Source organism: Thermobia domestica, chromosome 3 (genome assembly GCF_964235325.1).
Source record: "Thermobia domestica chromosome 3, izTheDome1.hap1.1, whole genome shotgun sequence".
Lineage (NCBI taxonomy): Eukaryota > Metazoa > Arthropoda > Insecta > Zygentoma > Lepismatidae > Thermobia > Thermobia domestica.
In genome coordinates this window covers 184,757,387-184,768,613 of record NC_137456.1, presented here as the reverse complement: position 1 = coordinate 184,768,613, position 11,227 = coordinate 184,757,387, and positions in this window count along the sequence as shown.

The following is an 11,227-nucleotide window of genomic DNA, read 5'->3' as shown; positions in this document are numbered from 1 at the left end:
ACTCTCAGGTGGAGCATCAACAAACAGTCCCTCACTCATTCTCTGGCGCTGAAATACGACTATGAAGAGGGGGCAGTACAAACTGACCAGTAGTACTCACGCAGAATATCAATGTTATATTCCGACCTCTTTAGCCCGACGTAGGATTGCCAGAAAACCCGGGACAACAATCTCACGCTATATAGCCATAAAGATCGCGGTTCCTACTCATTTGGTAACAATCGATTAAACCTGTCTTTTCCAGATTAGTAGCTACTTACAATTTTCTAGTTCATTCCTTTTATATACAGTTAACACAAATGAAGCCCCACAAAGGGTGTATGAAAAATGTGGAGAGGTAACGGGAGAGCTGCCTGGTGTTCCTTATTCCGAATTCCGAGTTTTTGTGTTTAACAGGCCCTAAATATTCCGCCAATTACGACATACTCTCCCATTTATGATTGAAGAGATACTCTTTTCTTTGTTTCGTCATCATTTGAGTCAGAAATACTACCTTCCGTTTTCAGGTGAAACATACTAGTTCTTGCTTTTTTTTCAATCTGAAGAGCGAAAACAGGCATCCTGAAAGCCTTTTTCGGGACAGTTAATTCTTTCATTGAAAACCGGGACGTCTGGCAACCCTAGCCCGACGTCAACTTGCCCAGAACTCGTTTCCGTTCTTCACATATCACTTTGGGATTAACATGAACGCACGATACACCAATCTCATGAGCGTCCAGTATTCCTGATGGTGGAAAAGTACATTTCTTCATCAGTGTGTACTAATTTGTATAGAACTTTGCAATTTGTTAATTATTGAAAGTTGTTGTTCACGATATGCTTACGGGCCGCGGTGGCTCAGTGGTAGAGCGTTCACCTCTGCTGCATAGACTTTTTGGTTCGATCACGGCCAAGTGACCTTTGTGGTGGACAAACACCGTGTGTGTGGGTTTCCTCCAGGTTCTTCCGTTTTCTCCCACTTTCTTGATTCCACTATTTCATTCATTTCTCATCACTGCCGTCTCCAATAGCCTAGCCGTCATAAGCGTGGGAAATAAAACTCAAAGATTTCAATATACTTGTAGACACAGGTGTTCTAACAAATAAATTGGGAAGTCACTTCTTAAACTCGTATAAAAACCTTTCACAGCACTCTGTTTATCTTTGTTGTACCTGCCATTGATATTTAGTTCTTCAGCTAAGTCAAACTAGCTTCAGGTATTCTTACCGTGATAATGACATTAAACGATCAGCTAACTGTTTCACATGGCATTTCAGCTCTTTTCCATACAGATCGGGGAAAGTATTTTCTCAACTACTAACTTACGCGCAGCAGGTAATTTCATTCCTTGCTTTCGCTGTGACAGTCTGTGTTGCAGGGAAGTATTTGGGACACCAAATCTATGTATCAAATGCCATGTGAAGCAGTTAGCTGATCCCTTAACAGCATTATCATAATAAGAATACCTGAAGCTAGTTTGACTTAGGTGAAGAACCAAATATGAAAGCGTCACCATTTGTTGTTTGAAGTATATACGTGCACTACGAGCCAAAAAAAAAATGCCTGGGACGGGTGATCTGATACACCCTGTATACATGTTACTTTAAAATTTCTGCAAAATTTCTAAAATGGGTTAAGTGAAATAACATCTGAGGTTTGAAAACATTTCTTTTAGTTTCAAACAGTGATCAGTTCTTTTAAAGTAAAACGTTTACTTTCCTTTAAATGGATGAATATGCAACTGAGGTAAACTGTATGGCGTTTTTTTCTTCAAATGTAATTTTCTGTTATGTAAAAGTAAAGCGTTGACTTTCATTTATATATCTACAGAATACTTCAAAAGTGCTGTAATATACAAGAAATTGGTAAAACTGAATTTGCGCTGAAAATGTGTGAGAACAGAATTTTTACAATTTTAAACATTATGTTCACTTCTGTATATATTAAGTGTTTCCGAGGTTCCCAACATGGTTTCGTTGGGGCGAAAGTCCGTGGCCATAGGAAAAATTGTTAAATATGCATCTCAACTAAAAGTTAATAAGAATAAACGTTTAGCAGTTTCAAGCGTAGGTTTCAATTAAAGCGGGTTGTAGGACATTTTAGAAACCGTATTTACGCGAGTCTAAAACGCCCTCAAATGTGAGACAAAAAACTACTCAGCATTGACTTTTAAGAATGAAAAAGATAAATAAACATGTGAAAATACAATGAAAATTGTTCGTCTTCCATTTTCAGTTTCCAATTTCCGGATAAAACAATTTCCCATTTTTGGAAAATGTGGGGCTGAAAAATAATTTAAAGTGTGCGTTTTAGTATTGCGTAAATACGGTATTTGAAAATGAAGGGAGGACAGAAGGATAAGACAAGACGTTCAGCCATTCACGATATCCCAAAGGAAAACTACATCGATCTAAGCTGCGACTTTTCCTTCCCCATGATCGTGAATACAAACTAGCATTGTGTGGTCATTTCTTGAACATGGATAAGAATATTGCACTTTGTTATTAGAACATATAAAGAAAGCATGGTTCATGCAAGTTGGTGCCCTAGCACACGTCTTGGTCATACTAAACTACTTGAACAATAGATTTCAGGCAAACTGTATTGATCGTCAAGGAGCCCGAAGCTTAATTTGAGTTCGATGAACTACGCTTTCTGGGAGTACGGTTAATCTCTGTTGTAATGCAGCGTATAGATTCGCGACGGGGCTCATTTTTGCACGAAAACAAAGGATATATAAGGGAAGCAATTTGCTCAAATTGCCCCCCCCCCCGTATTTTCATCCTTTACCATTTCGCTTCAAAACATGGGTAGAATTCAACAGAGGGCACATTGAACAAATGTGCTCTCATCTATGATAAGTGACTTTTTGGACACCCTGTATACAGACTTCATATTTCTTTGCTTCTTGAAATTATTGTCATCTCCTCAAAAATTGTACCCTTATACGTATAGCTTTACTACGAACTTTTATATTTACCTATCATCCTCCGCAACAAAATCTACTTTTTTCTACTTGACACACCCTCTTTAAATCAAACCTCTTTCAGGCTGTTGCTTCGTAATGAACAATTTAATTCAGTCTCATTTTTCATTACAACCTTACGTGCTCATTGACGAGTGTCACATCAGAAGGCAAGTAAAAGTCTTGAAGCCTAAAATACCAATTAATGTATAAAGAAATCTTACTTCCAGTAGTGACAGCAAATACAATAGTGTTGATTATCCGCATTACTTGAGACCGCGGTTACGCATCTAATTAAACATGCGTTTGTTTAGCAAAGAAAGGCACTACAGTGCATTGTTACTTTTCTTATAATACGCCAAGCTTGAAAAAGTGATGGCGGAATCTCAAGCAACCTTCAAAGCCTATCTTTGTATTAGTTTAGACTATCATGTTTACGTTGTTCCAAGGAAAATATATAAAGGAGAAAATGTCTTAACAGTGATCACAAGGAACGATGCTTGCTTCAATTCGTTATTTCTGATCACTGTTCAGATGATGTAGGTCAATGAAATATTGACCCACAACCCATTGACCCACCACCCATCGTGACCATGACCCACTGTGATCCACCATCCACCATGACCCACTTCGACAAACCGTGACCCAATATGTCCCACTTCCTAACGTGACACTCTGACCCACTACTCATCAAAACCCATCGTAATCAACTTTAACCCATGATCCACGTCCTCCTGTCCACTGACTAAAGAGTTTACACTTGCAATTAAACAATGCTGTGAAATTATCACTAATCGGAGTTTGAATTTCTACGGTCAATCGCTCAAGCACCGCTCTGTTACAATAAGGTGGATCTGACCTTTACAATATAAAATGGTAAAGTGTGTGTCATGGGTAAAATTACGATGAATTTGAAGTATTATATATAATTATTTCCTTGCTGAATTACAGATACTTTTCAGTGGAAAATAGGATGAAATTTGAAAGTCTCAAATCAAGGTATAGTGGACCAAAGTAAATGTGAAAAAAGATGTAAGGTTTTCCATATAATTAAGTATACAGTGAAAACTTAAGACTTCCATATAATTAAACATACAGTACAAATTGTGTATATATATATATATATATATATATATATATATATATATATATATATATATATATATATATATATATATATTTCTCGCAAACTTATAGCTTCAGTGCCTTGTGCTGAGAAGGCTCCATATAATAAACATAAGATTCAAAAATTATTATATTAAAAAGTAGTGGATATATGATACCACTGCTTTCTAATTATTACTGCTTTCTAATTAATTGAGGCTGTATGTTTTGTGACTCAATTAATAATTGTTTCTTAAATTTTTCTCAACTAATATCGATCGTTTTTGATTAGTTTTACAAATCAGCCCACTACCAATTTCCCATATATAGAAAGTCTCCCCCATAGAAGAGAAATTTAAAAACTGCTAGAACATGTTCTGTTTATTTTTAATAAAGAGCTAATATACTGAATTTCACTCCCTAAGTTTAACGACTTGTGAGATACTCAATTTCTCGTAAAAACTTGGACCTCCTCTCCCCTTTTAGTACATGTATTATAATAAAAGTGATATGATAACATCCCAGTTGGGATTAGGGTCTATCTACCAAAATTCATTTCATTTGGCTTTGCGATTTGTCCGTGATTATCACTCAGATATAGTTACATTCGTTTTTATGTAATAATTCATGTATTACAGGTGATTCAAAAATGTATTTTTTCAGTAGTTAGCTCCTCTAAAAACTCACAGGCTGTATCTCGAAAGCCAGGTAGTAAGTCCTATTGTTGTTACAACAGTTACAAATATCAATATCCAAAATACCTGAAGTTATTTTCTCACATAGATATACTCAACTCAGATAAGTAAGCAGAAACAAAATGAAAGAGGAATAAAATGGAGACCTTGAAAGTGAAACACAGGAACATTCAGAAGTGTTCAGAAGATGCTGTCTACTATGGACTGAATAGAGTGAGTCAGTCGGTCTTAGTGTGTCGGTGAGTCAGAGTGGGTCACGGTGGGTGGTAGGTAGCAGTGGGTCACGTCCTGCTGACCACGACCCACTGACCCACTCACAAATCTTGACCCACTGACCTATTCCATCTCTGGTGCAGACATTATATTCTTTGGGGACTTTCCTTGAAAAAAAGAATTCATCATAGTCCAAGTCTTCAAAAGTGTGAAGGCTGATTGAGATTCAGACATCACTTCAACAAACCAGAAAACAAGATACAGTAATCACAAGAATGTTCATTGAATTTGCGTAGTGAGAACAACATAATTAAAATTTCGTACTCATCAAGAGTACTCGAGAAAAGGATAAATAAGTCATGAGAGCTGTCAACGGAACAACTCTCTTTTTCTTCGGTCGGGGTAAAATAGGACTAGTTTATCAAGTTGAATGTGAATGTTCAACTTTCTAAATTAAAACATTCTGATTTGCTCAGTGATGATATTAATGTATATTAAGTAAGCAAATCTTGTAATATTTAAAATGTCACAGACATTATCACAAAGACATACTGGAAGTGAAAATACAAGTATTGACAAATTACTTTCTTATTGGAAAAAGTTTCTTGAATTTACACACAGTATGAAAGATTATAAGTTACTTTGAATAAAACCGTCAGTAATAGAACTTAATTACTTGACCAATAATTATGTAGTAATGTTTGTACTAAATTATTTTGAGAACCAACTTACACCATTTATTTTAACACCAGTAAAAAACAAAGAATAATTAAGGAGGAAAATGAGTGTTTGAACAACGAGGAAGAGTTGTACCTAAACACATGAAATTACTCGTACTTTTACAGAAGCTCGAAAGCAGTTGACTGTACCAGTAAATATATCAGCACAATCTTCCCGTCTTTACCCAACAATGAAAAATTAAAATTACCCTTACCAATTTCAACCTAGAGATGACAAATGTTCAGAGAAAGAAGTTCATATCTCATTTAAGGGCTTGATTGTGCCGACGTTTTAAAGTTATTTGCCTTTCTCATTGTTAAAGCATGCCATACACCATGAATGAGCTCGGTATTCCGTTTTGTAGGCACTTCGTTCGAACTTTTTACATGTCAACAGAGTTTTTTTTTTTTTTTAAATACCGTCAACCATCGCGTAACTAGAGATTTCGGCGCCCGGTGTGAAGTAGAATTCGGCACCCAGTACAGACACCTTACCAAGCTTTCTTTTTTTTACATAAGAAAAGCAGCTTTTGTTATTATACTACACTGAATTTTTATTAAGCTGCTTAAAAGAGCATTACAACAGCCAAAAGCGATCATTATGTATTCTTTTACAAATAAGAGCTGCTTTCAAGAGGTTTATTTAGGAATTTTTGTTAAACTTGACAAAACTCCCTTTGGTTTTATACAAATCCACTTTGAGAACAGTTAAGGAAACTTACAGTACAACTATTTGCAATATTCCATACTATCGATAAGAAATGATATTTCAGTACAGTAGAAACTATGTGCTTTTAAAATGTTCAAAAGGAATTATAGCATTAATTTCCAGTAATAATTGTAAACTTTTGTAATTTTATTCTGTAGGTAAATAGGATTTTAAGTTCAATTCTTTTACGATAAAAAAAAATTGTGAAATTAATGAACATTTAGAAGCAGCCTTCTTTGCGAATTTCTCAATATTGATCTATGGAGCTAAAGAATATGTTTAATGCTGTAATTCAAATCCAAAATATAGTTCTCTACAACATTTTAAAATAATAGTAATTATTTAATCTCTTAATGAATAGAAGTTCTGAATTTAAGGTTGCTTATTATTAATTAACATATTAAAAATACACTAACACACATACACACATATATATTATATATGTGTATACGTTTGGTATGTATGCTTACAGAAAAACCACAAAACTAGATACGTATGTACAAAAGAAAATATCCTGGCGATACAAGTGGTTGATGGAGAAATGATTCCAACAAATCCTTCAAATTGGAAGCATTTGATATTGCCTATGAAAGGAATAAAACAATACACTGGTAGTGATCAGTCTTTGAAAACGAGGAAATTCGCTGACTCCTTTTTTACAACTACTTGAAGTTCGAAAGTGTTATTATTCCTTTTGTTTACCTACAATTTTTATATTCCCGCGCAAACAGCAACTTGCATGTCCTCTCGTGTCTCTTCACTCCTTTCATTATCATATCTTCATTCTCACAGAAATATTAATCCCATTGGGTAGAAAAACATGATTATGTAAGCAAACTCATCACCATCAACGTATTTCAGACTCAGATTTTGACTGTTTCTGATTTTGAAAACGCTCTTGAGTACATTATAAATTATTACTTAGCACCTTATGTATATCTCATCGTCATTAAAAATCATATACAGCAATAACTTTCTTTAAGTGCTAACGTGTAACACTTCCCAAGTGTAACACTCCGATTTTGATAAAATTTGGCAGATAGATATTACATATGAAATAAATGAATACGTATTTTCTATTTACGGAAAAACAGTTTTAGTATGCAGAAGCCACAACCCAAAATTTTGAAAGTTGGCGCTCGAAAGGCAAGAAGAAGTGGAACGAAGTAAATGAAATTATGCATAGATACCGTAGAATTAAAACGAAGGAATACGTATTTCGTATTTTCTAAAAAAAAAAATAATAATAATAAAAATAAAAATAAAATAAAACAGGTGGGTGGGGCACAGACCTTTCCAAACTTTTGATTACGAAATATCAAAAGTGCGAATAAGTATATATTAGAAGTGCCTAAAGGATAAGGAGAATTACTACAACACTTTGTGTAAGGACAATAGGCAAAAAAATAAGCGAACACGTGTTTGTAGTTTCTGCGGAAAAATAGTGTTGGGCCAAGGCCCCTCCGAAGAAAGTAAATATTACAACAGAAGCGCAAGAAGGAGTGGACCGACGCGAATGAAATTGTGTGTAGATATTGTATATGTAAAATAAAGCAATTTGTGTTTCCCAAGTGTCCCGTACTGATTTGCTTCAAATTTGCACATCAACAGTAAACAGAAAATAAATTGACACGTGTTTTTATTTATGGTAAAAACACTGTAAGGATTAAAGGCGCACTCTGAAATACTATAAAATACGCCATATTTAGAAAAAAACTAGTGTGAAAATAGTGAAATTTTACCAATAGATAGATGACCTAAAAGTAGGAATCAGTACAGTGAATTTCGAGTGTTTCGTGTTTCTGCCCTCAAAAGTTCAAGTTCAAAGACTGAAGTTAGAGTCCCCTAGCTACTTGCGAAACACGTATTGCCTTATTTTACATATACAAGATCTATGTATAATTTCATTCGCTTCGGTCCACTCCTTCCTGCGCTTCTGCTTTATTATGTATTTTTTTAGAAGAGGACCTTGGCATCCACACAGTTTTTCCGCACAAACTACAAAACACAGGTTAGCTTATTTTTGTGTATTGTTTCTTAACATACTTTCGTTGCGATTCTCTATGTAATTTAAGCACTTCGGAAGTATACTCATTAGCACTTTTCATATTTCGTAATAAAATATTTGGAAGGGTCTTTGCCCCACCCATTTATTTCTTTGTTTCAGGAAAATACGAAACAAGTATTCCCTCATTTTACATATATTGGGTACAATATCAGTGTACAATTTCATTCACTTCGGTCCACTTCATACTGCGTTCGGACGTCAACTTTCGAAATATTGGGTATAGGCTTTGGTTCCCAATAATTGTTTCTCCGGAGAAAATTAAAAAAAAAAAAAACGTATTCGTGTATTTTATCAAAATTGGAGTGTTACAGTTGTATCAAAGTGTTTCAAAACCGACAACAACGTTGATTTGATAGGACGTCAATAATTTTTAAATCATTTCTAGCACTTTTTCTTTCTTTTTGCTCGTTCCGCGCTTTCTAGCCATCAGCGCCCGGGACAACCGCCCCGCGCGTACCCTTCTAGCTACGGCTCTGCGGGAAACGGATCCGAGATTTAAGGAAACTAGTATAAAACGATTGACAATTTTCTCATAAATGGATATAAAACATTTTTAAACTTCTGCCAGTAACTTTCGGCTTGTATTATGTGAAAGTGGCCCAAAGACACCCAACACTGCTTGTAAAAGTATTTGACACCCCACACGATTAATATGTATGATAATAGTTGAAACAACGTATTATAATAATTATTTGTAGATAGTCACATGTATTCTATTTACAAGCTAAAAACATTATTACTTTTTCTTATCGTCTTGTATATTGCTATATAAAATATTCTGTCAGTTTTTTTTGTTATTTTTTAATCATTGTTTGATTCCCTCATTCATGTTGTTTCTCCTACCTTCCGAAACCGTGATAAATCTCTCTATCTGCAAACAGAACAAAGTGCATGCACGAGCCAATGGTGAGCATAGCTACCAACTGCGAAATGAGAACTTCCGGTGGTCCAACGCACCTTGATGTAAATAGAACTATACGCTCGACAAGCTATACGCTCGCGACTGTCGCGCACCTGCCGATGAAACCCTGAACTGCAGTTATACAAAAAAAAAGTTATCTCAGTACCGTTGGGACCACCAACGTCAATTTTCAAAGTTGATTTCTACGCACTAGTGGTGGTGAGAGGAGACCATCTAACACGGTTTCCCACTGGACGACCATATAGTGTCGCCTGATCGACCAGGTCGCCTGATGAAATGCAAATCGCCAATGTATGGTAGTTCCATCGGTATCAGGATATATATATATATATATATATATATATATATATATATATATATATATATATATATATATATATATATCCTCAACAAATTGACAGGGCTCTATATTACATTTACAATTGTATTTTACCTTTAAAATTACAACCGGGTGTTTCTTGCTGCCGTATACGGTTGTCCGATCATCACCTTTGTTCTTCGCGCCCACAGTCATTGGAAGAACTGAAAACGTACTTTGTACACAAACAGTTTATGGTTGTGAACTCGGAAAGCCTGGTACTTCTGCTTGCCAAGGTCAAAAAGTGGGAGAAAAAACGATGTGTAGAATGTAAAGAGGGTGCAAGAGTGACTGATACTTGTAAGAAACATATTCATTTGTAGTTCGTGCACATTCTGCCTGTAGCGCTACTGTGGACAACGTATATTGTAACTGAATAAGAGGTAGCCCCCACCATGTCCAATTCAATCAAAAATTCTCGTAATCGTTTGTGCATCGTTTGTACAGAAATGTACAAGCAAAATTTTCGTTTGTACACAATTAGGGGCGCCGCCAGAAGGGAAACAAAGTTGGGGATGTCTAAATGGTAGCCCCCGCAATGTCCAATTCAATCACAAATAGTCGTAATCGCTTGTACATCGTTTGTACAGAAATGTGCAGGCGAAAGTTTCTTTTGTACACAATTAGGGGCACCGCCAGAACAAAAAGAAAGTAGGGGATGTATAAATGGTAGCCCTCCCACCATGTTCAATTCCAGCACAAACAGTTGCACTTGCTTGTATGTCTTTGTACATAAATTTGGAGGCGAAATTCTCGTTTGTACAGAATTAGCGGCGCGCCAAAACGATAACTAAATATAGGCTGCCTAATTGGTAGCACCTCCCCTCGTCCGATTCAAAAGAAAACTATCTCAATACTTTGTACATCGTTCGTACAATAATTGCAGGCGAAAGTTTTGTTTCTACGCTATCAGGTGCGTCGACAGAACGAAAAGAAAGGGGAGCTGTCTAAGTGTTAGGGCACCATGTTCGATTGAACCACAAATTGTCGCGATCATTTATACATCTTTTATGCAAAAATGTGCAGGTAAAATTTTCGTTTGTACTAAATAATACACGGATGTGAGTATTTTTAATATTTGACCTAGAATGGAAGAAAACGAATGGGGATTGTAATTATTGTAATTATGTATATATCTCGGGATTGCTCAAAGTTCGAGATATGAAAGTTGTTATTTCGACTTCTCATTTCAAATGTTAAAACCAGTGTATCGTGTTTTAATGTTTTTTGATACTTAACCTAGAAATTAAGAAAGGGGGTGAGGCTACAGCTATGTATTACCATTTTTGCTATTTAGCAATCACCGTTAACCGGTTTGAATAACGGTTGCTGAGATTGAAAATGGTACCTGTTACACTAGTCGACAAAAAAATCATTTTTTTCCGGCAACCGGAAAAAAACTGATTCCAGTAGGACTTTTCACGTAGAATTCGAATCTGCAATCAGTTTTTATCCATCACCATCAGTTTTCCCGTGACAGAGGGATTTTCGAGA